The sequence below is a fragment of the Nyctibius grandis genome, chromosome 4 (assembly GCF_013368605.1).
Source record: "Nyctibius grandis isolate bNycGra1 chromosome 4, bNycGra1.pri, whole genome shotgun sequence".
NCBI classification, from domain to species: domain Eukaryota; kingdom Metazoa; phylum Chordata; class Aves; order Nyctibiiformes; family Nyctibiidae; genus Nyctibius; species Nyctibius grandis.
In genome coordinates, this window is record NC_090661.1 from 94,024,896 (window position 1) to 94,051,614 (window position 26,719).

General features: G+C 43.8%; 1 protein-coding gene and 1 long non-coding RNA gene across 3 annotated transcripts in view; both read left to right on the forward strand.

Annotated features, from left to right (window-relative positions):
- The first annotated feature begins 219 nt into the window (after positions 1 to 219).
- Positions 220 to 3,743, forward strand: LOC137662899 (uncharacterized). 2 transcript variants are annotated; one of them, XR_011048071.1, is made up of 3 exons: positions 220 to 405; positions 1,296 to 1,406; positions 2,922 to 3,743. It is a non-coding gene; the product is annotated as an uncharacterized lncRNA (long non-coding RNA). The 2 variants fall into 2 exon arrangements; XR_011048070.1 differs by lacking the exon at positions 220 to 405 and adding an exon at positions 630 to 854.
- A 9,448-nt stretch (positions 3,744 to 13,191) lies between these two features.
- SHOC2 (SHOC2 leucine rich repeat scaffold protein) overlaps positions 13,192 to 26,719 on the forward strand; it is a 77,333-nt gene continuing 63,805 nt past the window's right edge. The window contains exon 1 of the mRNA XM_068399290.1: positions 13,192 to 13,273. The gene's annotated coding sequence lies outside the window, so the exon portion shown is untranslated. The remainder of the gene's footprint in view (positions 13,274 to 26,719) is intronic.

Consider the following 26,719-nt stretch of genomic DNA (forward strand, 5'->3'; position numbering starts at 1 on the left):
CGCAGGGGCATGCGCGCTACCGAGGGGGAGGCACTCCTTCCGCGAAGGAAACTACAGCTCCCTGCATGCACTGCGCGGCGCCGCGCCCGCACACCCGGCGGTCAGGCCGTCCCCGGTACCCCGGTGCATGCTGGGAGTTGTAGTCCTGCGGGAGGGGCGGAAGGAGCCCAACCGCTAAAGCCCCCGTGGGAACTGTCGTGCTCTGCGTGGCGCGGGGCACGCCGGGAGCTGCAGTTGCTGGGTTGGGGCTGCGCCCCGGGTGGGGCGGGAGCGGCTACCCCGGGGCTGCCCCGGCAGCGGGGCCGGGCTGCCGGCTCCCCGCCAGCCACCGCGGGGACGGGCTGGGCGGCGTCCTGCGTGGGTAGCGGGACGCGGAGCCTGGCTGCCCCCCGGGGCCGGGGCTCGGTGAGGCGGCCGTTGCCTGGCTTTCTCCAGTGGGAGCGCGCAGAGCCGAGCCAGGCCGGCCCCGGACCCCCGCGGCGGCTCCCAGCCGTTAAGCGTGCGCGGGCCTGCCCGGCCCCGCGGCGTGCCGTTGCCTGCCCTCCCGCGCGGGCGGCCGGGGCCGCCGCGCCTCGCCGCCCCGCCGCCCCGCCGGGCCTGCGCGCCTTCCCGCCGCCAAGCGCCGGCTTTGGGGCGGTTTTTTTGTTAATATTTTGTTTTTTAAATACCGCCCCCCGGCAGACACCGTCCAACAGACGGGCTTGGCTGGGGCGTACGTGTCCCGATTTTCCTTTCCAGGCAGCGCCTGGGGATTTGCGATGTGAATCTTGCTGCTGTTTCACATGTAAACAGTAGTAAAAGCCGGTGACTTTCTAAACATTGAGGGCTTAAATGTCGCCAAACCTGATCAGCCGGTGCGCCCTGATCCCCCCCACCCTCAGGCTCGCGTTTTGCAGGATCCTTTGCCGCCCATAGCAGCTGCCCTCAAAAATCCCCCACCGCCAAGCCCTGGTGTGACCCCGGGGCAGTGGGGAAAGGTTCCCCTGGCCCTCCCTGTGTCTTGTGTGATGCCCCAGCACCGCCCCAGCTCTGGGATGTGCTGTAATTTTAGATTTTGCTAATGAGCTTGCTTGGGTGTCCTGCACACATTGTCTGCCTTGGCGCTTGCTTGGGGATTGACAGTTAAGGCTGGTAATCCTGCTAACCCAGCCTCAGCGGGTGGTGATGATTCTTTTAATTGTTCTGAGATTGGGAGTTTACTCCTTACTAACTGTGCAGGGACTGGCTGCAGATGGATAAAATGAGGGAGAACATGATTTTTGCTAATCATTCTTTTCCATTCTGCCTTGATGCAGGTGGCTGCAGGCTTCCCTCTGCTAGCTCAGGCACCACACTGCAGACCTGCTAGCTATGGGATCCAAGGCTTAGGTTTGCTGGGAGACCTGTGATGAAACTTTTAACTTCCAGTAAGCGGCACCTCTCTTGATAGTTATTTAAAGCCTCTGTCTGCATTGTTCCAGAACTATTTCCTTTTTCCTCTAAGGCAACCTAGAGTAGGAAACCAACGGTCCCTCAGGTAGCCCACTTCCACCTCACTTGAAGTGTCGCCTGCTTGTTGGGTTGGAGGCCAGCAGAGAACCTGCAGCGGGTGAACGCGGGTCTCCTGCTTCCTGCCTTTTGTGGAGTTGGCCAAAGATAACACTTCTGGTTTGGTCCAGGGCGGCACAGAAGTGGGCCTGTTTCTGTTTTGATTCACATGCTCTGCTTCCAGGTCAGGAGATTGGCATTGATGAGGCTATAAAATGGACGTGCTTGCTTGGGACATCCTTCTCTACCCTTTGAAGTGCACAGAAGCGTTCCCAGTGATTTCAAGGGGAAAAGCTGCCTCTGGTGTCTGGTGTGCTAGTCCGTGTGCCAATTAGTATTTCCTACTGATTGTAAGGGAAAGGACTAGGGACTGATTTTTGAAGATTGTGGATGTTTGTAGACCAGGGCATTTTAAACAGTACATACAATTTGCAGATCAGTAATTTGGTAGTTGTTTGTTTGCTTGCTTGTTTAAAAAACCCACCTGATCCAGTTATCATCATAGCTATGGCTAAAATTGAATGTAAAGGACAGTCAGTTACGACTGAAAATCTTGCACTGTGAAACCAACGGTTATTCCTGTGGTAACGAATATGGCCTGCAGAGCAACACAAGGTGAACTGAAAGCAAGGCATTGAAATCAAATTGCAGGCTAGGTTTTTTGACAGTGTCCTTCAGAGTGCTGATGACCACCTGGAGTCCAGCATTATGTGAGGACTGGCATTCATAGCAGCCAGAGCCCATCTCAGTCATGTAGGGAATCACTTTCCAAATGCAGTTTTCCTGCCAACGGGGTTTGTTTGCTTGGTGATAAGAAACAATGGTCAACTCAGTTTGTTACTTGAGCATTTTAGTGACTGAGAAGTGGAATCTGGCATCCTGTGCTAAACCCATTTTCTTAGCTAGTCAAATGCCAACTTGGCAACCTAGCTAGAAAGCTGATAACACTGGGACAGGCGTGATTGTGGAGATTGTTTTCGACAGTCTCTAGTAAGTCTGCTTTTAAGATACTTCTTTCCTTGGGAAAAAAACACAGTTACGACCTTCAGGACTGGAAGGACTGGATGAGAGAGAGGAGAGAGGTATGGGCATTGTCTGCAGCTTAATAGCGTACTTTTCAAAGTGCTTTAAAACCAGGAATGGGTTTAGCTTTGAGTAAGGCTAGTATTTATTCACTAAAGTGATGTTAGCCATAGTTGACAGGAGGGGAAAGCATGGCACAGAGGACCTAATTCCCTTCGTTTTGTTGCAAGAGGAACAACAAGAGGAGATGTGACTTTTCTAATTACCGATGAGGACCTGATGCTATGGAAATCATAGTTATACCCTATTTTTTGCCATTTTCTGCCTCTGGGGTTGACATGTGCTCTAACATACACTCATTTCTCTCACAGGCCTTTCCAGCTGCCAGAAGCAACTAGAAGGCTGAAGTACTTTGCCAAAACCCTTTGATCTGGGAAAAGCACCAAGCACTTTGCAGCAGGACTGGGCTGAGTCTGTGTTGTCTTGGTGCCACCCCAGATGGCTGGGGAAGTCAGAACAAGGCTGTCCTCATGCACGGCGTCATGATGCCCAGGTCTCAAGTTGTGCCTCCGTGGCATGCAGCTTCCTGAAGTCTTGAGAGTCGACCTTTGGATGAAATGCAGTGTTCTTTGACAAAGCGTGAGAGTGGTATCCACGGAGAGGACAACGCGCTCTAGGTTGCATTATTTTTCTGATGTCATAAACAAGTTATTCTTGTACACTGCAGAAAGCCCCACAACCACAAAACCAGCAATAATTTTATACATGATAAGCTTGTTTTCCTCCTCCTCTTCCCAGATACTCCGAGCACAGCAGACAGCAGAGATGTGCATTGCTGGAATCCAGAGAGTTTCGTAACGTGGCAGCCACTTGCTGAAAGCCCTCCAGATACAAAACAACACTTATTTTAAGTCTTGAGAAACTTCTCCTACTAAGTAGAAGAAAAAAGCATTTAGGTGAAGCAATGTTGCCAGTCCCATTTGTTTATGAGCCTTGGTTTTTGTCTTTATACTTTTAAAATGCTTTTTATTTTCATTCTGCTTTTTGAGCCTTTCAAGTTCATGTTTTTGATTTTTTTTCCATAAGACAAGAAAGTCTGGAATCAAGTCCTTACTTTAAAAACAAAAATCTGGTTGAGAGCCCTGTATAAATATGTAGCTCCAGACATGGAGTGTTTAAAAATAAAGCCACTTTCCTGAGAATTACCCATCTTGATGGTGATTTTCTGTTCTGAGTTTAAGTAAATAATTTGTTGACAGTTTAAGAAGCTTTTAACAACACCTGATCTGTGTTTGCTTTCCAGGCAGATCTTTCTCTCTTCTTCTTTTCTAAAAATCTAGAGCTTGTTTCACCTCTCGATGTGCTGACGAGGTCAGAAATGTAGTGTACCAGCATGACTGTGACGTGTTTTGAATAATGCATACCAATGCTTTCAAAAATACACGTGCAGATTTCATGCAATTGTTGCCTGAAGCTGCTGAGTGGTACGATGGGATACAGAGCCCATCTTCTTCAGAGACAGGAGGAGGAAGGTGGTTCGGGTTTACTGGGTGGGGTAAGGCAGGGAACAGAAAGCCTCGTGTGACTCCCTGAGGGAATCACAAATGCCTTCAGAGCCTGAATCTTGATAGTTTGATATTTAACCCAGTCCTTGTTTTTGGAAGGGATTTGACAGATGAGTGATTTCTTTTAGTTGAGCTTTCTGAATATACTTATTTTAAATCTGTCGTTGTCTGATGCAGTGGTATCCTCAAGCTGTATGCACAAGGCAAGAAGGAGACGTCCTTATTCAGTGTGAAGATTTGTCTTTCACTGTTACATAAGTAAAAGTGCTTGGAAATGTATTATCCAAGGGACATAGAAACAGCTTTTTGACAGGCTGCTCTTCCTGCTCTATCTCTAGCAGTAATGTCCGGTAAATGCAGAGACCTGACCGCCTGTTTTATTGCTACGTGTAAGTCTCATTCTGGGCTTCCAAGCGAAATGCTCTAAACTGGCATTTCTAGGATTACTGCTCTACTTGTGTGGTTTCAATCGCTTAAGTCTTTGGCCTTGTGCCTTAAAGTGCCAGCAGAGGCATGCTGTAATTGCCCGTAAATGCACTGTCTGTCATATTATTGTTTAATTATTCCAGCTTCTCACCGCCACGCACTGCTCAGTGTCTCTCTTGCTATCTTTATTTAATTGAGTGGAAAAAATCTGAGACTTGTGCTTCACTTACGTCACTTTGTATTTACCCAGCATCGCTGGATCCTGCTATGAAGTCCCAGCTTTTGTATGCAGAAGTCAGTCTTCTATATAGAAAAAATAATGTCAATATCTAAAGCATATGTTAGAAAGAGAATCAATATTTTAACACATGGTAAAGTCAGACCATAAATCTCTTCACACAGTCAAATGATTGTATTATTCTCCCTTGAAACACTGCTCCTCCCCCTGAGAAACAAGAGGGGGAAAGAAAACTCTTGAATAACCAAGCCCTTGTCCTCACAATGCAGGACTGTTCTTAGCCCGTCACTCTGTGTTGCTTTGTTCTTTTCTGTCTACTAACTCTCTCCTTTTTTTGTGCCTCAAACTCCTGCCTCTTCAAGACCCGTCTTTCCCTAGCCCATCCCTGTTCATCTGTTTCAGAGTATTACTGGGATGTCAGCTTTTTCCTGAGATCAGCTTGTGATGACCAGTTCCAGTGCCTACTTGTTACCGTTTCAAACATCTCTATGCTTCCTCCCAGCCTTGCAACCAACCCCTGATTAATGTGTGTTGAAAAAATAATCTTTCAGAGCTCTCTCTGGCGTTCTCCTTGTTTGTATGGCCTATAAAAAACCTTGGCAGCATGCTGACTTCTTTTCTTTCCTCATGCTCCCTGCGTCTGTGACAAATGCGTGCCATTTTTCTGGTCTTACATTTAGCTTTCAGTCTCTGAATCAGAACACTTTTTTTGTACAGCACCTTGCACACAAGATCAAGATCAAGACTCCTGTGCACTACCACAATAATAATAATAATAATAATAAAAATAATAAATATTAGGGTTGCTCACACTCGCTCTGCTCTAGTTTTCATGGCTCTGGGCAGAAGGAGTTCCACGATGTCTTTTTGGAAGATAATTCTGCACCTGAATGATCTAGTTTTCATGTTTTCTTCAGAAATCCTCAACTGAAATTTTCCTTTACAGGTGTACTCCCTGTAACGCCTGACTTTCTGACTGAGCCAGCATTGTTGTTGGGGTTGTTCTTTTCGCTTCCCCTAACTGAACTGTAAGATTACTTATTTCATACTATTTTCTGATTTGTTTTAATTTTCATACATCTCTTTCCTGCAAGAAAGAGCAATTTATATAATGATTTCACTGTGGAATTGACTTCAGGCTTTACTGCTATTTGTCACCATTCAGGAAATCCATCCCTGGCTCCAGGAGAACACTCAATCCCTGCTGACAGACTGGAAGAGGGAGAGAAAACAGATAGCAGAGCTGCAGCTATTAAGACCAACAAGCAAATATTTTATTCCAACTCAATTTTCCCTTCCCAAATTACTTTTAAAGATTTTTTTTCTCTTGGTGAGAATGTGAATGAGGGTTGTTTGTTTGTTTGTTTTCCTGAGGACTCTCCTATTCAGCTGATCTTCATCTTCTTCCACATTTCAGACAGCAGAGCTTGCAGCAGTGACAAGATGTAATCCCAAGTAAAACTGCTTCTGCCTGTGGCCTTGGGTAATCTGCTGGCAACGATACTTGCCTGGGCATGGGGCACCTGGCTTTTTTACACAGCTCAGCACGGACGTGCTGCCACTCCCAGTCACTTTTAGGACACAGTTGAGTTGTTTACAGTAATCTTAAAAAAAGCTTGTAATAAAATTGTTCTACCTTCCTGGGGCCACCACTCCCAGAGACCTTTCCCCTTTCTTGACTACTGCGGGAGACTCCTTCCCTTGGCTTCACACCTTTATCAGCTAAAAGTGATAACAGTACAGAACGGGTTGTCTTTAGGCTCTCTCTTAGAAGTACAAGCTACACTGCTAGCCCATTGTGCCTGTTGAGGACTGGAAGACTGGAGAAGACAATGGCGAAGTGAAAGCCTGCTCCCTCTTTTATGTGGAATGGAAGCAGGATATGACCTTGTATGAAGTTCAGCAGAGAAAATCTTGGGCTACACTTGCATTCCTACATACCGTGCCATACCAGTCAGCCTGGTACTAATCTTCATGGACCTTTGAAGGCATGAAACGACATGCAGTGTAAATGAAATCCAAGCCACACCATACCAGATTATTGGTGCCAGCCAGTTTTAGAAGGCTGATATGAGAGCCAGGTGAAACAGGTACACTGCTAGGAGATGTCTTGTACCACCTGCAGGCATGCAGATCTACAGTGCTCACACAGCGTTGGAGTCCAACAGCAATGTGTGGCATGTAAAAAGCTGGTGAACCCACAGCCACTTAGGCTTGAATGCACCTTCCTGGGAAGGAAGTGGCTTTTCCCTTGGAAAGCTCAACTCCCCAGAGTCTGCATGAGGTCAATGGAAAAAGTGATTTCTTCAGAATATGATTCAGAGTGCCTAAGCACAGGCTTATCTTATTGACTACAGAGGAAGCTTAACCTCTGTAGAGTTAAACTAGCTTTTGTGAACACTCATCCCCTCTTGCCCCTTAGTTGTGCGAGTTACGCTCGTCCTGAACATGGTTAGGCCTTGGTAGGCGTGCTGCCTACGGAAATTCAGGTGCTGCAGACCCAAGCTAAGAGCAGCTTGTCCATCAGAGCACAGAACATCCCGTTGGATCCTGCTTTGTCCTTTCAAGTTACCCTGGGATGTCAGAAATGGATTTGCAAATACCAGAAGAATGAAATGAAGTCAAGAAAGGTTGGTTTCTTTAGGGATGGCCTGACTGGAGCTGGAATAATCAGCATCTGTTTCAGTTTAACTGAGTTTTTCATTCCAGCCTTTCTCCCCTTTCAAAGTACAGACAACTGAAGCCTTTAATTTGCCCCGTTTTTCACTGCAGAGAAAAGTAGGAGTTTCTAACAGCTGATACTATCCTGTCTAGAATATCTACACTAAAAAAAATACAGTTTATTGTCTGTTGTGAATGAAAAAGCTCTTGCTTGTTTCTGTTGTTTGTAGTGTTGACTTTGAAAGATAAATTGTTTGAACTGGTTGACTCTCCGTTTGTATAATTGATCCAGCTTGCTTGATAGCCTGCTGGATTTGCAGTTTTCCTTTGCACTAACTGAAGAACTGCTGGCCCTGGGACAGTTAGGGCACAGCGCATACTTGAAAAAGTTTGTGTGCATACAGGTAAATAAGAGAAAATAATTTCATGCATGGCATTCTGGTTGTGCTGTTTCAGCTTTGATATGTCCTGTTCTTCCACCTGGAAGAGCTCCTGTAAGACCTAGGAAGTCTGTTTAAAAAATTGCTAACAGCCTGACGGACATAGGTGGCTAATGAGTTGAAAGTTGAAGCTGGCAGGACCAAAATTGTTTATTTCATGATAGTTTTACAACCCTAAATCACACTGCTTGGTTTTGAGAACATGGATACCTTAATCAAACTCTGTCCTTTTATCATGCATTTGCTTTGTAGAACCAACTGGAGGAAAAAGCAAAACCAATTTCTTGTCACTCAAGCAGACCTGACTCTGAACACATAAAAGGAACAGACAGTAAAAATAGCAGCATGTTACTGTACTGTACTCCTTCAACAGAGAACCACATTTTGAGGTTCCCCTTCTTTGTATCCTTCTTTGTATTGCAACAGCATCTTGCACCAATCAGGAGCTTTCGCTCTGGTGGGGCAGTCTCTGTTTTCAATGTGACAGATCTTGTTGTCAGCCACTCCGCTGCAGTATTAGCTTCTAGACGTTGTGAAAGGCTCTGAAGGTCTGTGTGCATCCTCCAGGTACAGTTTCTGTGCCTAGCACCCTTCCTCTCTCCCCTTCAGCTCCTGAGTTGGGCCAACTCTTCCAGCCTTCCCAGTTTTTGTATATTCATAATAAAGGCAGTGGAGTCAGGGTGACGTTCAAGGGGAAGATAGAAAAGCAATAAACAAAGGCATACACTATTTTCGTGATCAGTATGATGCTCACAAAATGAAATGGGTTTTGTCGTGCCATCAGCCTTCAAAGCATGCTTCTCTTTCCCAGAACAACTAAACCTGTTGCAAGCTTTGGCTAAGAGACTGAAGCCAAACTTCTGGTAAACCAATGATTCAAGAGAAGGGAAAGGAATAGGACAGGGCAGGAAGGTCTGGGTAGATTGAAGTATAGATGAGAGGAAGATAAAACCTAGGACTGGGAATTTGGAGGTTTGAGATGTGACAAAGAAAGTGAAACTGGAAATTAGAGTTTTATGCTGCAGCTGGCTGGCAAGGAACTGGCAGCTGGAGAAGGACAGAAGACACAGCAGAATTCAGTTTGTCTGAACAAGGAGATGAGAGGGAAGAGACAGGAATGTCAGGGGGATAGGGAGTGAGATGAAGAACCAGACAAGAGACTGAACTAGAACCTGGCATGGGGAACCAAAGTTGGAGGCCCTGTTGGAGGTTAACAAAGGAGAGACAGCCTGGGGAAGGAACAGGCGATCAGTGTCTGAAAGTGGAGGTCAGGCACAGGCAGAGGGGAAGGGAATGGAGTGCCAGGGCAGAGGTGCAGGAGACAGCCCCACACAGGACAGAGCAGAGGGGCACACGGGTGGAAAGGGCACAATGGGATGTGCTTGCTGGAACATCCTGACTTCCAGAGCTGGAAGTGGAACAGAGCTTCCCTGAGGCTGGCCTTCATGTTGGCTCAGCCAGCAAAGAATTTGCCTCTTGTGCTATCTGCCCCAGCCTGCAGTACAGAAACAACTAGAATTGAGTGTCCTTGGACGAGGCGGCAGCAGCTGCCCGCCTGGGGGAGGAGAGCAGGCTTTCTTGTAGCTAGATGACAAAAATTTTACAGTTGGGAGGAGGTAGTGAAAAGGCCACATGACCAAGAGAGAAAGGGTTGATTCATTAGTCTGGCAGCCACTAAATTAAGAAAAGGCGAGTGGGGTTATTATATCAGAGGTATCTGAATTCAGTCAAAGATGATTCTGAAGTTGCTGGATTGATATTGTGGTCAGCTTAAGCAAGCTTAACTAATTAATTGCTTTATTTTAGTTCATTGTGTAAGAGCTAGCTCCTAATAAATCACACTGCTTTGTAGAAACATGCTTGAAAACAACTGTGTAAATACTAAATAGCCTTAGGAATGGTCTTATGAATCCACTGAATAATCCAAATTCCAACACTCATTCCCCTCCGCTGCTGGTCTAGATGGAGGATAATGGCCTGCTGTTGCTATCTGTTTCTCTTTGAGTAAAGGGGGCAGAAGTCTGTGTCGAGCATACGAAGGTACCAGCACGGCTGAGGACCCGCGGAGGTGCTGTGATGCTGCGTGGTCCTGTACCGACAGTTACCCTTTTCAGGAACACAGGAAATGCCACAGGTGTTAAAGGAACATTATGAAGGTTGCAAAGCCAAGTGTTTAAAAGTTAGGCAATGTCCAAATGAAATTGCCAGTGAAACCTTAATTCAGAACCTGTATGCATGTAGGTTATGAAATGCTCATTAATTGTATTTCCCCTCCTGTTCATTTCAGCGGGAACAGCAGCAATTCAAGATCCTCGCACAGTTCTATGGGTTTTCTGGGGCAGTGCAGACTGAAGAACCTCTGACTTACTCCCTGTGGATCTATCTTAAGGAGAGGTACTCAGTCACAATACCACAAGGTTCAAAATATGGGCCTGTCAGTGTAGTCTGATCCTGAGAGACCCTTAACTAATACTTGTGACTCTCATACTCACCTTCTACACTGGGCCAGGTCTGTGTCGATGAAAATTTGGGGACAAACAGTGCTGATGGAGGCTGGAAGTAGGTTGGAGCTGAGCTCTCCAGCATCCAGTAGGAGGGTATAAAATTAACTACTCCATTTGTGCAGTTTAAAACCAAATCTTGCGTGTATGAATTCTGCCTTTGCAAAAATGTCTGTTAGTTCTGATTGTTGGCACAGGTATTACCGTAGTATCGGTCTAATCTCATAAGACATATTTAAGAAATTGCAGCAGAAGGCTGGAGTTATCAGTGTAAATTTCTTGGCTGATTCCCTGTCTAGTGGCAATTGTCCTGCTCTGCTTTATATCAGCTTTTCAGTTTTATGTTTTGTCATGAAAAGAGCAAACCATTTTTTCTGAGTATAAAGTAACATTTTTTTAGATTTCAAATTGTATTTTTGAAAGTGAAGCGAGTAGAAACAGAAATAAAATCTCTAACAGAACCAAAGTACACGTGGTGTCTCTCCTTTGTACATACTTCTTCAATGCTAAAGCAACTGTGCAGTGGCACTTTGCACAGAAAGAGCCTGAGAAATGTAAAGGTACACAGTCAACAAAACATTCAAATCTTGCCTATGTGTGGGGAATACATGCTATGGTCTTTAATACAGAAGATGTAGTTATATGTAGACATTTGTGTGTGTTCAAATAAGCTACACAAGAAAAAAATCAGACTCCATGCTTTTCAGGGCAGAAAGTGTATTTCCATGTCTTGTAGGGGATTGGTGCACTGTCCACGCTGAACGTTTTACTGAGTAATAACAACAAATAAACATCCAGTCATTGTAAGGAATATTGTCACTAGGAAATTACACTTGGTTTCTGCCCTGTGACCCATTATGCCGAAAAGCCAATTCTGCTTTTAATGCTGTCCAGCATTTATTAGTAAAAAAGTGTGTATCCACATCGAACTGTCTGGTTTGCCAAAGAATCGCACAAAGGAAACTGGCAGAACCCAGGTAATCGAATGTCAATTGCCTTGTTTCACCGAAACTAGCCTCCATGGTTGCCAAAAGTTGTAAAAAACTGATGGAAATAGCACATACTTAGATCTAACTATCATCTGATGTAGGAAACGGCTTCCAAATTTACTTGTGGTTTTGATTCTGCTGAGGTGGCTGCCATTCCTTTTGAACGTGAGCCAGTGGGACCAGTCCAGACCAGCAAGTACTGTGATCAATTAGTAGACTCTCACTAGCTTTAATGTGTTTTAGAAATTAGAAAGTTGAGCTACTACTGCAGTGCAGAATCCACCTAGGCTTGAAAGGGGAACTGATGGCAATTGCCTGAGATTTTAGCATTTAAACGCGAAACGTTTTCCAGCGAGATACAGAAAGATCTGCTATAACAAGTTGTCCTGGTTTCATTGAGATTTGGTTTCAGTTTGTGGCCAGCCATGGTGATCAAGGCCCTTAGCAGTTAAATCCAGGGCAGCTGACCCAGACTGGCCCACAGGTGTATTCTATATCATTAACATCAAGTTCACTATAAAAGGGAGGGCTTGCTGGGAAGAGGTGGGGCTCTTTTTGATCTTGTTTTCTCCTTCTTTTTCCTTGTTCCTGGAGCAACTTGCAAGTGCTCTGTAGATAAGTATAATTTTGTGTGTTTTGTGTTGTTATTGGTTTCTTTATTTCATTAAATCTGTTTGACTTCAACCCACAAGTCTCCCTACTTTTCCCAATTCCTTTCCTTGTTTGGGGAAGGGACACTGGGTGATAGAAAAACTGTTTATTGTTTAGCCCTGGGTGCGGGCTAAATGAAGGCACAAGTTATCAAAGAACTTGCTTTTAAGTCCCATCTAAAATCAAATGATGACTGATCAGAGATGCTCTGTCACACTCGAGCATATTTGTCTATGCAGAGGTATGGTTGCCACCTTCTGAATGTCTTGCAGCTCCCACATATTCCTTGCAAGGGCAGCTTGGTTCACTTAGCTTGTGAGATCTCCTACAGAAAGAATGGTGAGCACATCAGTGTGAGGTTATAGCAGGCGCCAACTGGGGATGGTCCTGATTCTGTAGAAAAAGCAGACATGGGAACATTGCAGACTCCGGGTCAATCTCTTTTGCAGCATCTCAGTAGCTAAAGGTGACCCGCAGCAGGAGCGGGGTAGCTGTGCAATGCACGTACAGCACTGAGAAGAGCTACTTCATACAAACTCATTGTATTAGAATTTCTGATCCCGTCTGTCCTGAGGGGCAAACTCTCCAGTTAAAGAGTTGGACTGGTGGGAAAACAGTTCCTAATTCTTGTAATACTTGAATGAGCTGCAGTCGGTAACCGACGGAGCTGTGGGCTGTCCCTCTCGCTCAGGGGAATCTTGGCAGAAGTTTCTCCCCCGCTCTCGCAGCGGTGATGCGACGGAAGGTTTCACCGGCCTGTGCGGCCACGGGGGCTCCGGTGCGAGGCCGCGCAGAGCTGTCTGTCTGTTCAGGCTGCCTGACAGCCGCGGCGGTGGGCGCTGAGGGGCGGTGGCGGGGTGGCCCCGTCCGCGGCCAGGCCCCGCGAGGCTACGGGACCCCGAGACAAGCGGCAGAGGCAACGGGGAGCCCTGCCCGAGCGCGCCTTGCTGCCGCTCCCGCCCCGGGAGGCCGGCGCGCAGCCCGCCCAGCCGGTGCAGAGCCCGTCCGCGCCCGCCGCCTCGCCGTCGCCAGGGGCAACCGGGCCACTTCCGCCCGCCGCCAAGATGGCGGCGGCGCCGTAACCTGGAAGCGGTCGGTCGCCCCGCGCCTCGGCGGTCCCGCCCCCGTGGTGCCGCGGGAGGTCTGTGGGCGGGGAGTCCCGTGACGGCTCGGTGCGCAGAGACGGTGGCCGGCAGGGGCGGGCGGGGAGGGGGGGGCCGAGCGCGCCTCGGGAGGATGGCGGAGCCGTACGGTACGGGGCGGACGGGCTCGGGGCCGCGGCGGGCCGGGGGGGCGGCGGCGGCGGGGCTCGCCTTTGCCGGGGGCGTCGGGGCGCGCTGAGGCGGCGGCTGACAGCGGGCGGGGTGGGCCTGGCGGCGGCCGGGGGCGACGGCGGGGGAGGCGGGAGGCCGCGGGCACAAAGGCGGGGAGGGCCTGGGCGGCAGGTAACCGCGCGGGGGGCGCGCCCTGTACCGCCCCAGCGCGGGGGGGAGGCGGCGGGGCAGCCCGGCCGGGCTCCGCGCACCGGCACCCGGCGAGTCGGTGTGTGTGTGTGTGCGTCCGTGCCCCGGCGGGGTGCAGCCCCGCCCGGCAGCCGCGGGGCCCGGGGCAGGTGGGGCGGGCCGGGCCGGGGGCGGCCGTTCGCCGCGCTGGGCTCGGCGGCAGCGCTGCCCCGCTGCTCCGTGCTGCCGGGCGGTGGCATCGACCAGCCACCGCCACAACAACAGCCAAAAAAAAACCAAACCAGAAAGAAAGGAGGAAGCTCCGTTTTACAGTCTCACCTCTCCTCCTCCCCTCCAGCTCCCGGTACCGAGAGCTGGCGAAGAGACATTTAAGAGACTTCGCGTGTGTGTAGTGGCAGTGACGCTCAGGGTAATGATTACCGGCGCTCAGGGTAATGATTACATCTGCTCCGGTGTGTGTGAGTGCTGTCCCCCACCCTCTCGTATAGGCGTGGGGCTCTTTTCCTGTTTCACCCCGTGTATTTATTGTGGCAGTTCTGATGGAGCCGGAGAGGCAGAATCTCGTTGCCAAAGTCCTCGCCTTCCCGGCTAGCCAGGTGATTTTCCCGGTGTTTAAAACAGAGAGGTGTCGCAGAGAAAGCGCTGTGACAGCTGCCCGCGTGTACTTACGGCTGTAGAAGGTGTTTTCACCGAGTTGCACGTATCTTTCTCGAGGAAACGGTTAAAAAGCCGTAGTAACCTTAGGTAAGGTGAACGGCCGTGTGTGTTGACTAAAACTGTGACTGGGCGTGAGCTATACAGAGATTCAGCAGAACTGAAGTTTGGTGAAAGTGTGTTGCTGCTTGACTTTGCCAGCTTATTTAGGAGCAGGTACGGAGATGGAATAAAAAGTCGCAATGTCTCAGAAAACACAAAGTACTGAAATAGCACTAGTAATTTTGAACTCGCATATTTGGGATGGGACTATGGAAGCATACGTTTTATTCAGTTCTGCACATGTGCAGGCGCTTTTGAGGCAGAATATTCATGATCAAAGAGTTGTAATGGTGTGTATTGTCATTGCTGCAGTACTTGGTCTGGATTTTTCTGAACTATCAAAATAGAAATCAAGATGGTTTTAGTAATTACCTTCAGGGTCTTAATTTTCTACTTTGCATGTTCTTAATTTTCTTGTTTGCATGTTCGACTTTCTACTTATTTTTTCTTCGTTTTACTTTCTAAACTGTGGGGTTTTTTAAATCCCTAGTAATTATTGCATGGTTCTATTTATAAAATCAAGGGCTTAAAGTAGGTGGTGGTCAAATTAAGTCACACTGATTTACAGCCATATTTCAGGCATATGTTGTATAGTGATCTTGATATAATCCTAGCCTGGTTTTGGGAAAGATTTACTGTATCTTATGAATTTGTTATGACACTGTTGTGCATGCGTTTTAGTTTTAGTAACACTCTTATCCTCTTAATTCCTGTTGAATGATTTGGATTTGGCTATTTTGGTTTTCTGTGTAATTATTCTTTGCTCTGGATGAGTAAAATGGGAGATTATTTTAGTAATTCGAAGTTGGATTCCTTTTAATTTAGGCTAATGTTTATCAGCCATCAGGATTTCTGTATGTGTGGCAAGGCAAAACACGTACATCAGGCAAAACTAATTTTATATATAATCTTGTAATACAGAAGGATGATTCCAGACAAAGCTCTCCTTGTGTCCACAGCCTTCTTTTGAGGAATACTGAGGAATCCTCAAAGAGGATGCTGTCTTCTGCCACATCCCTCTATTCTGCTCTTTCTAGAATTGTTAAACTATCCCCAGCGTTTTTTTCTTAGGGGTGGTGGCAAGCGTAGGGTCGATAAACAGTGCTGATGGCGAATAGCTGCTGTTCCCGGTCTAGTTTTTCCTTTCCAGCGTGACATATCTGTAAGGCAGGAGGTGCTGGGAGGGGCGTTCCTTTGTTATGTTGACACTTAAATCGCACTGACGGGTGTATTCTCCTCCAGGAATTTCGTGTGATTGAAGGGATTCCTTCAGACGACGAATATTTTCTCCAGCTGTCTTCGTGCACTCTTAGCCTATGCACACAAATTAATTGCTCTGAAGATCGCTGTGCGTGTGTCTTTTAGGAAACCCTGGGATTGATTGTGACTTGGCTGTGGCTTTCTAGAAAAGAATGTTTCTGCTGAAGTGGTGTGTGTGTGGCAGTCCTGGCTTGTCACCGCGCGAGCCGGCTGCTGCTGACCTCTCTACAGCACCCATGAAATAGGTGGATGTATGTGCTTGCGTATGTGCGTGCTGCTCATGCGTGTTAATTGAATTAAGGCTGTAAAAGTATCTTCTGTTTGTTATGAATGAGAAGCATCACATTTTGTGATCCCTTCTTGACAGGGCTGAGAAAGCCCTGCAAAGAGCCGAGCTCTCTTTCGGGAAGGTTTAGTATGATGTTAAGGAAATAAAACTGCATTAAGAGATCTCAGATGTTTCCAAAATACTCTCGAGGAGAGTGCTAAAAAGGAGCTGTTTCTCCCTAGCAGCAGGTTCTCCTTCGTGTCTGAAGAAAGATGAAAACTTGTGTGTGTGGAGGGAGGGGAAGGCAGTGGTTGCCCGCCGCGGCTCCCGGGATGGCTCAGCCCCGATGTCTGCCCTGCCCCTGCCCTCCTCAGCCGGTGGGTTTCGGGTGGCTCCGTGCTTTGCCTGGGTGCAGGGTAGCTCCTGGCCCACAGCCGGTAGCGTGTACCCACGTCCAGCCCTCTGTACTCCCTTGCTCAGCTTGGCGAGCGCCATTTCCCACCCAAAATGCTTCAAGGCTCGTTGCTTTTTATTTTATTTTTTTTTTATGCGGCAACTTTGTTGATGCTCTTTTAATTGAAGCGAGGCTTGCGTTCCTCTCTGTCGTTGTAATACCTTGTATTTATTTGTACTACGTGCAGCTGCATCTCAGAGGAGATATTTCTGTGTCTCTTTTTCTGGTGGGTTTGTGTGTGTGTATGAAAGGGCTGGGGAGGGCACAGTAGTGAAGATTAAACAGCCAGTTGTAACTAGATTGTAGAGATAAAAAGAACCATTGTTTACATTGAAATTGTACCGGCTGACATAGTCTAGTCTGTTTGATACAGTAGTCTTGCTATGTTACAAAATGTACCAGGATAAAAGGTAACAGGTTGTATAATAAGCAGGTAATGTTTGTGGTATTAGCCATTGACCTTAATTTGCTTGTTTTTTGCTGTGTTTCTTGGGCTTGGCTGTGTTGTGAAATATACATAACGTACTGCTAAATCTGGGCATTCTCCGACACCAAATTTGGTTCAATAAAGACATTTTCAGTATAGCAAAATAACAGTCTCTGGATAAAAAGGGAATTTTAATTACTAAGGATTTTTCCATTGTTAACCTCTAGCTAATGGATATGCTTTGTACGGAAATTATGCAGTGTTTATAATTTCTTTTTTAAAAGTAATTTTGTACCATGTAGTTAATTTTAGACTGTTCTAAGGTCGTTGCAGTTTAAGAAGTACTTTTATCTGTATTGCTCTACAAGAGAAATGCGTATGAGAACAGAGCCTATAATTGTAGACATGCTGATTAGCGTGAGAATATGTTAAGGGGTTGTGAATTGCTGTAGATAAATACCAGGGTACATGGTCGAAGAACTTCTTAAAACAATCTGGCATGCCTGTATACTTGGTTCTTTTACTATTGTTTTACTGTTAAGGTGTACATGTAAAGAAAATAGGAAAGACTTGACTGTATTTGTTTGCTTTTTGCTTTCTCTACAAAAGGGTAGTCTGTACTCTCAGAGTGGATGTACATTAGATTCTAATTTGCACACCTGCCTCCCTTTTTGTTACACAAAGTGCTGGAGAGTATTTTTTGCAATAGAAAAGTATGTAGCTGCTGCTTTAATTTTTTTTTTTTTTTTTAAAAGTACAGTGGAAAGTTTGTGACTTGTCTGTTAGCGGTGTCGGGGTTTTGCAGAGAGGAGCAGCCCTGGGGAGGTGAGCTGTGTTCCAGCCCGGTTGTTCATCTTGAGAAACGTGCGACTGCTGCTCACAGTAAATTGGTTGTAGCTTGCTCATACCTTTGCCATGCTAATTCTCTACGGGCTTCTGTGTCCTAAAATGCTTCATATTCTACATATGAGCAAGATATATGGAGTGATCCAGCAGACGGTATTTCCATGGAGCCCTGATGATCCCATAGATGTTGTATCCGGTTCAGTGGACCTGCCTTCCCAGTGGTCAGAGGCTTTTTGTTATGCATGCATCCTAATTGTTCTTTCTGTTGGCATTGTACATAGACTGTAGGGGCTGTGCACCACTGCAAATAGCCTTTCTAATCACAGAATCACAGAATGTTAGGGATTGGAAGGGACCTCGAAAGATCATCTAGTCCAATCCCCCTGCCGGAGCAGGAAATACCTTATGCATTTGCATTATAATGGCTGCATAAATATTGCAGCACAGTCTCGGTTCACTCTCTCGTTGCTTTGACTGCTGGAGTTTAAAATAGGTTCTTTCTGTAGCATAGATCTTGTTTGTGGTTGGTATCGCTTTGGAGAGGGGTTCTGAAGTGCATCTTTAATAAATAGTGAAGCCTGTTTGCGATGAGGTGCAATTCTAACTTACCCATGTTCTAGTCTCCCACTCTGTTCAGCCCACAGGTTGATACAGGCACTTGGAGGAAAAAAAATGAAAGCTTGAGCAGGTTTTCACCAACTATTTCTAAACTCACTATATTTGAGGTTGCAAAACATGTTTGCTTGAGACTTGGTTTTGCATTTATTTCCAGAAATCCTATAGATGTCTGGGAATATTTTATGTATAAGGAATGCGAAATATTGTGCCACCATTGTTTTGATGCTGAAACTTTCGATGACTTGTGACTAACTTTACCAGAAGTACCCTGAATTTCCTTTGAAAGTGTTGATATAGTGATGTGACTGAAAGCAGATGTTCTTTTTGGGAACTGATGGCAGATTGCCATCACCTATCTGTCAAAAGTTTGCTTTACGAAGTTGTTAAACAGAACAGTGATTAGAATCACTTACTTGACTCTTAGTGATTAGTAGATGCATGGAGACTTTTAAAAATCATCATAGAATGCCATCTTTTAAAGGTTTGCATTCATTTCGTGTAGCTACAGCCTTGTTATTAATGTATTGGTCAAAATTCAGGAAGGGTAATATATTAAACTATTATTTATATTTTTTGACTAATCAGTTGTAATCCTAGGGTTCACTCTGTCTTACACAGTTTAGTTTGTGAAAACCGCAGCCAGAAAGGTATGTTTAAATCAAATGTTCATTTTTGTTTTATATATCTGACATTAGTAGCTTGTCACTCTTTCACTTGTTTGCACATACTAAAGCGGTCGTAGTTGTTCAGGTTAACGATATGATGAATGACTGTGTTGTTGGAACTAAAGTTATGGAAACGGCTTTTTGAAACAGTAAGTGATGCTATTGCAAGAAACCATAAATTTACTTAAAACTTCTGTATGATGATTGATGATTCACTTATATGTGAAGTATTCTGCATAGTGCTGGCAACAACATACATATTACTATAATATATTTTTAACACTTATCCTTTCAAAAACTTGTGTCTACTAGAAGTTTACAGTAAGTATTTATAGTGATGGGCATGGAAATACAAGGTTAAATAATGTTAAGTGAAAAAGTAAAAATAATCTTGAAACCCTAACACCTGAGAACCTTAAGCTGTAATATATTTATACTTTACATGTACTTGGGTTTTAATTATCCATTAGATATTACAGATAATGTTGGTTTAGTACCTCAAAGAATATGGCAAAACCACTTTAGGATTTGCTGTTGTATTCAGAGCTGTGCTTTCGATGTTTCCATCCTAATAGGAATTAGTATTAAATCAGAAATTGAAGAGGTGCTTCATGTCAGTTTGAATGGTCAGAACGATCCATTGGTCTGTCATGTTGTGTTGACTGGGAAGAAAAATAAACATATTTATTACTTTTATGAAGAAATATCTGACTGGCAGCCAAAAAGACCAAAGCCTGATATTTATTCATAGCCGAGGTGCAGCAATGATTGCGGAGAGTCGGACTTATCTCTCTTCCTTTTCTTTTTTTTTCATCTGTGTCTCAGTCATCTAAATCTTGGCAAACAGGGGGTTTGCTCTCTGCTCAGTGTGAGGCTGCTGTCCTGTGACTGGCAGCAGTGGTAACCTGTGTAATTGTAGCGCGTGAACTGTCCAGTCTTCTGTATAATAGGATTTCACACTGTTGTATTTTTTTGATGCTGAAAGTTAGTTTATAATCTGCTTTTTAATGTACAGCTTTCATCATATTTATTGATAATAGTCCTGGGAGGAAATGCTCATGTTGTGTCAAAATACTTAAAGCAAAAAAACCTATTTTTTACTGTTTTAACTGTTGCATAGATTTATTTTTTTTAAACAAAAGAAAGCGATTCAGTATGTCACTGTAACTTAAAGCTTGTATAGCACAGCAGTGAAGGTCCTAGTAAATTTGTAGCTAATTGGCTAAAGCTATACATATAGTGCAACTGCAGGTGCTGAGTAAAGTGCTTTGTGCTGTGGAAGGGTTCAGGTTCTTAGCTTCAGTCTTATTTTTCCTTCATGTTATAGCTAATCCAGCAAAATACTGGAGTTTATTTCATCCTCATTAAAGAAAAAAAAACCCCTCCAAACCAAAAAAGCCCCCCCAATCCTATAATCTCTCTCAATGCCTCCCCCTCGACTTGACTCAACAACCCCACCCCAAATCAACCCTCAGCTGTCCAAGGCAAGAAAATAATGGAGTAATCCTTATGCTCTTTAACTAGATGAACTATTGTATTTCTGAGATTGTGATGGTAGAGTTTTTTGCTCTTTTATATTCCCCTTCCCCCTCCTCTTTGAGTCAGCCACTGCAGAAAAGCAGAACTGTGCATTTCTTTTAATTCTAAGGGATAACCGCGCAGAGAGGAGTCGCCTTCAGATTTCCGTAAATGCCAAGTCCTGTTTAGAAGCATTTAGTTACATGGAGTCACTATGTGTAGCAGAGAAAATGACTTCACTAGCAAACTATATGGCTCCTGGAGGCATCAGGTGGCTTAATATGTAAACAAAAGTCCACAGCAGTCAAAAATAGATCTTTATAAAAAGAAATAGTGCAAAAAAAGTGACCTCCTAAACAAGGAAGTGAGGGCTACCAGGGAATCCATCTATGTAGTCCTGCAAAATGCTGATTGTAGCAGAATATGAAGGAGTTATCATGAAAACCCATTTTGGTGTTGCTTCTGACATAGCACTTAGAGTACATGACTTTTTAAAATGTTTCTTGTAGAGAAATGATTGTACAATCAAAGAGTTTAAAGCCAAGAAAAATCCTATAAAATATGCATAAATTGGAGTGATCTGCACAATTTTCTTATTGAAGGGATGGATGGGTTAAATGAAGCCTCTGTTCAAATGTTCTTGTTAACATACTAAATCTGTGACAGTTACTTTTCTGATAGATTTTAAAATCTAATGGCTATCGCACAGTACTTGCAAAACCTAAAATATTTCTTATTAAAGTGAATTTTGTAATACTGGCAGTTACATGAGCTATATTGACTTTAAGATTCTAGATGACTTCTTTTCATGAAAAGGGAAATTTATTTTAGTAAATAACATGAATTAAGATAACTGGGAACTTGTCTTTGTGCAGCAAATTTTGTTCTGGTAAGTCCCTCTAACTGTTTTGGATTCTTGGACAGTGTGCAGCTGATGGCAGATTTCAGGTTATCGTATTTGTTTTTCATGGTGGGCTACATATTTGCTTTTTGGAATATTCAAACAATTGTTTGGCAGCTTTCTTGATAACATATTGTGTGTGGCAGGCCTAGTTAGGAAGGAAACAAAAGTTTAAATATCGTAGCCATGAGTTGTAATGCACATAACAAATAGAACAACCTAGTGTTTTTTTTTCCCATTACTTCATCCATAAATTTATTTTCTGTGTTTTAGGTCATCATTAGGCACGTTTTTAGAGTAGCAATTTTTCTTACCTCTTCCCCATAAGAAGTCTTCAGAGAAATGCTGATAGTTATTTCTTGCATTTAAACTGTATACTGTCTTGTCTTTTAAAACCAGCTCTTTGCACTTCAGCTCTTTTGAGAAGCCCTAAGTCATACCCAAACAGACATCGAGGTTTCAGTTACGTGCTCTCACTGGAGTATCATGTTTTCTTCTTCTTCTAAACCGAGATGCTGTTTATTGAACCAATTAGATGTTGGGTGAGAGCCAGAACTTTCTCCTGAAATCAGAATTAATGAATAAACAATTTACCCTAGAAGGATTTCTGTTCTCAACGGGCAGTGACAGTTAATGTGTGCAAGGACGCGGTTCGTATCCTGCAGCCTCGTGCCTGTGTCTATACTCGGTCTTGCCGAAACCAGTGGGGTAAACTTTTGAGTATGGATCACACGTTCACATCATATATTTGATGGTATGTCTGTCTTGGAATGTTTTTTGAAACCATTCCAGCTCTTCTGTAGCCAGCAGATGGGATGCATACGCCTTCATTAACAAGCAGTTAACTCCTCTGGTACGACGGAATTTTCATCATGCTCCGGGTCTCTGACTTAGCTCTTTCTGCGTTCCAGCTCCCGCTGCTTGTTCTGCTCTCTCTTAAGAAGAAATCGGCACTAGCATTACATGCTCCTGCCCTCCTGTGGTAACGAAAACCTAAATGTTTTTCTCAAAATCAGGTTGTGTAAAAATAAAAGAGAAAGAGACACGAATAAGGAACTAGTTTTTCTCTCTGGAGCAGCTGCTCACATCTCTCAAGATGTAAGTTTGCTTTTGGTGAAGCGTTCTGCTTCAAAAGCCCTGAGAAAATGAAAGTCATTTCTAAACTTGCTGTTACAGTATCAAGAAGACCTTGTAGCCTTTTATAGCTTTGAATTAACCTTCTGACGTTTTTACATGATGTGTACTATCCCTTTTGCATTAGTGTAGAGAAATTAAGGCACAGAAGTTACAGGGAAGATTTTTAACAGTGGCAATGGGATTGCTCTGTCTTCCTTGCTGTGAGTCAAGGGGAGCTGAAACCCAGTTCCAGCACGTGCCTTGGAGAGCCTGCCCGGCCGGGTGACCCACGCCAAGCTTACCATGAGTAAGGAGCAGAGCTGGATCCCAGCCCCTAACTCCTCACTCCTTGCAGGCAAGCGAAAGGTGGAGCAAGGCAAATGGGTGCAAAACCGTTACTGCTGTGGAATTTTTGTCGGTAATGAAAGCCACACAGAGTGGAGTGTTAGATCTTTGAACATGCGGTATGGTAACAAGTAGTCATGTTGCCTGAAAGGCTCCTGAAGTGGCTACAGTCTGTATGTGACCGCTCGTTTCTTTAGTGATCCTCTGTATTAATCCTAAAAGAAGGCTGCTTTCATCTTGGTTTCAAAGCTAATGGTGTGTATAAACTATGGACATACAACTTCAGTCTCTTTAGGCAAATGTTTGTGTTATTCTCAACATGTAAAGTCTTGGAACGAGAAATCTGTGTTTGTCACAGCTTTCCCTCCTGTGACTTCCAGTGTCTACTGAAACTACTTAAATGTGCTTCATGTTAGCAGGAACACTTTCACAGTTTTCACACCGTTGATTCTTTGGGCCAGCTTGTTGGCTGTCTTTCAAAAATATTTAAGATAAATGATCAGTTGTATACCATGGTAATCTGAAAGTATGCTTTAGAGCTGCATCTACTGATTTTTCCCATTGTTTTGGACTATTACAATGTCATTTTCAATTCTTCTTCATCTATGGAGTCCCTTAATTAACAGTGAAAATACACTACACAGAGTTCCAACAAAAAGAAATGCTCCAGAATAAGTTTCTGTAATCTTTGCTCTAAATTTTGTACACTGTGACACAGAAACAAATTAACACAAGGTAAAATGGTGTGTAGAGCATGAAAGCTACCCATTGCAACTGTTAGTCTGTGTTCCCTTATCCCGGGGTATCATGAGTTATACTGCCAAGTAACTGGTATGCTGGAGTGTTTTGACTACTGAGTTATTCTGTTTGTGAATCTATCTAGAGATATAAAGTTTTCAGTCAAAAGCAGAGGGAGGGAGCGTGGAAGGTTTGTATGCAAGTGCTACTTTCTAAACGCTGCTGATTGTCATATAATGCTTTTTCTAAATAGGAATCTAATAATGGTTTGAACTTTTCTCTTGCACTTTTTCAATGATAAAGCCATGACTTGTTTGTCATGTTTGGAGATGATGAGCAAAGGATGATGAGCTGCAGAAAGGGTTCTGCATGGGTTGTGTGTGGCTGTAAAAGCTCATGGACTGAATTTCAGGTTCAGTTTAAGCACAGAGTGTAAAATGACTGCTCAGACCCTCGTCTCCCTACCAAGAGTAAGTTTTCTTTCCTCTCTAAGCAACTTTCTCAAGCAGTGAAGGGTGAGATGGATGACAGCATTGTCTATCTATTTTAATTATGATTTTTATATAAATTCAGTGTTGTATAACTTGGTTTATGAACTAAATGAGAGACTAAGGAACTAGTTAACAAGTTCACGTTTGTGGGGTTGTACTTCGATGGCTCTTCCATATGTACTGCAGGTGTGTGGATATATTCATCCAGTACAAACGCATGCTGCTTTTTAATTACCAGAAGTAAATGGGCAGAACTTGATTAATAGAATAGAATTAATCCTGGAAATGTTACTTTTCACCCAGTTTTTGACCACTTTTCAGGTGGCTGCTCTAATGTAAGGTTTACATTGATGCATTATAAAGATGATAATTCCAGGACCCCAACACGTAGGACTCATTTGGATTCTCATTTTCCTTGCTGCCAAAGCTCTAATTACCAGCGAGCGAGCCCTGTAAGTTGTGTTATCAGTCAGATGGGGGGGACTGGTTGTATGGTCCTTCATCTAATGTGACCATGAGCACTTCACATCTGAGAGTACTGTTTGGTTTTGATTATTATAAATATGCAGCTTTTAGCACTGCCTAGTGCTTTCAGCCTAATGTAAATAAAATATCCCAGCTTGAAAAACAGTGACAAAGTGAAATGAGTTTTCCTGATATGAAGGCTTAAACATGTGATCACAGAGCAGGCTAATTAGCCAGTGCAAGGAATTTGGTTCTTTTAAGTCAAGCTTTTCATTTGCCTGTAAGGTTCACTTTTCAGTATGAGGTGTTCTGATATGCTGACACCATTGTAATTGTACCATTAAAAGTGAGCTCTGTGTGTGTATATATATATATATATATATATATATATATGTAAAAGAAGGAGGGATTGCTTTGTGCCTTTGTGAAGTTCACCAAATTCACCTGTGGATCACTCCCAGTTTTATTTTGGTACTTCTGATGGCATGTAGTGGTTTTTGGTACTTCTGATGGCATGTAGTGGTTCTTGAAGTAATGTGGCTTTTATGCAAGTCTCTTAATATCTGAAACAATATCTAGAAATAAATAACAAATTGAGAGCTCCTGATGATAATATAGATGGGGAAGAAATTTTAACTGTAACAGATGGTATTGTTTTCAGCTCAGTTGTTATTTGCTGTTTTCTCTCTCTTGTATTTTTTATTTATTTTAAATAAACTTCAAGACTTAAGCATGCTCATTGTAACGGTCTTGCGCTCTAGAAATATCCGATTTTTTTTCCCCGTGGTTAGGGAAATTATTTTTTTTGGGCTTCATGTATCCCTTAAGCTAAGCAGTATTCTGTTGATTCACTGTTTCAAAAACTATTTAAAAGGAAAATCCAGGAGATGCTGGGTTGATGTTGGAGTATGGCTGTAGCTTCTGCTTCTTGTTAAAGTGTTTGTGTTAGTTCTCCTAAGAAGACATTTTAGTTGTGAGGTTCTTAATAAAAAAACCACTTAACCAACCGTGATTGTGTTTTCTTGCAGTAGTCTCAAACTTTAATGTTTTTCTTGAGATACCTATGGTGAACAGCTGGTCTTCCTACTGTAGTTTCTTTAATGGAAAGATTCAGGTGTCCTCTGTTGGCTTCATGATTGTTTTTTGAGTGTAAGGACACGTGCAAGTTCTTGAATCTTCTGGTAAAAGATAAAAGAAAAGCACTATGTCACTTAGCTGGAACAGTAAAATTTTACATTCTCATTTTACTTCAGCATTACACTAAATAATGACTTTGTTGAAAGATAATCTAGTTTCACTGCTGATTGAGTTGCTGGGTTTCTCTCTCTCTTTTTTTTTTTTTTTGAGTTGCTCCCTAGTTCTGTGCCTGTGTTTAGGAACTGTTTATTGATATATGAATACAGATCCCAAAAATAGTGATCAAACGCAATTACTATTTGCAATTATTTCTGATCCCAGAGGGCCAACCCAAATAGGTGCAGCCTGTAGGGAACTTCCTTTGCCCTAGGGGTCTGTAACAGTTCCAATTTTACAGTATGCTGGATTTGTAGTAGAATCTAAATTGATTGCTGATAGTTGATAATTGAATTCAAAATTCAGAGAAAGATCAAACTCTAGTTAACTGAGGCTTTTCTTTTTCATAGATGATAGGTTTTCTTTTTCCTTTATCTAATGTAGTGTGGAGAGTGAAACAGCGTTTCCTTCATGCTGCTTCTGGTCTCTCCCAGACATTGAAAATACTGCATTTGTGGTGCCACGTGCAGATATCCAAAGTCTGATTTATGGTCACGTGAACTCTTGTTCTTAAACAAAACCCCAAGCCTTTTAAGCTTTGTTTTAAAACGGATAGTTTTAAACGGTTTCATCTCTGCTGCAGTTATTTTTATGAATATCTTACATTTCTTTGTCTTGCTCTCATTCACACGGAAAAATGTCGTCTACTAAGTGGTGAATGTAGTAAGTTCGGTTGCATTCTAGAGATTTTTGTTTCTATTTAAGTTCAGGCTTTTGTATCTCTACTAGCAGCTTCATATATTGTATATGCAAGCTTGAATATGATGTTGGAGCAGGCAGGGCAGCATAGCTCGGTAGCAGTCCACTGGCCAGAATTGCCTTGCAGGGCAATGATTTACTTCCTTTTTCTGAAGGAGGGGTGGAAGGGCTATTTGGGCAACCAATACTTCAAGCACTGAACTTTTTCTTAGATACCACTTTGTAGCCTCATCCAGCTTGCTGGACATACTAGTACCATGGCCAAAGGATGGAGGGGACAGGCAATTTTCTAGCAGATTCCTGCAGAATTATGGTGTGATTGTAAATATAAGAGAGGAAGTGGATCCACAAAAGCATCCCTTGAAGATACTGCAT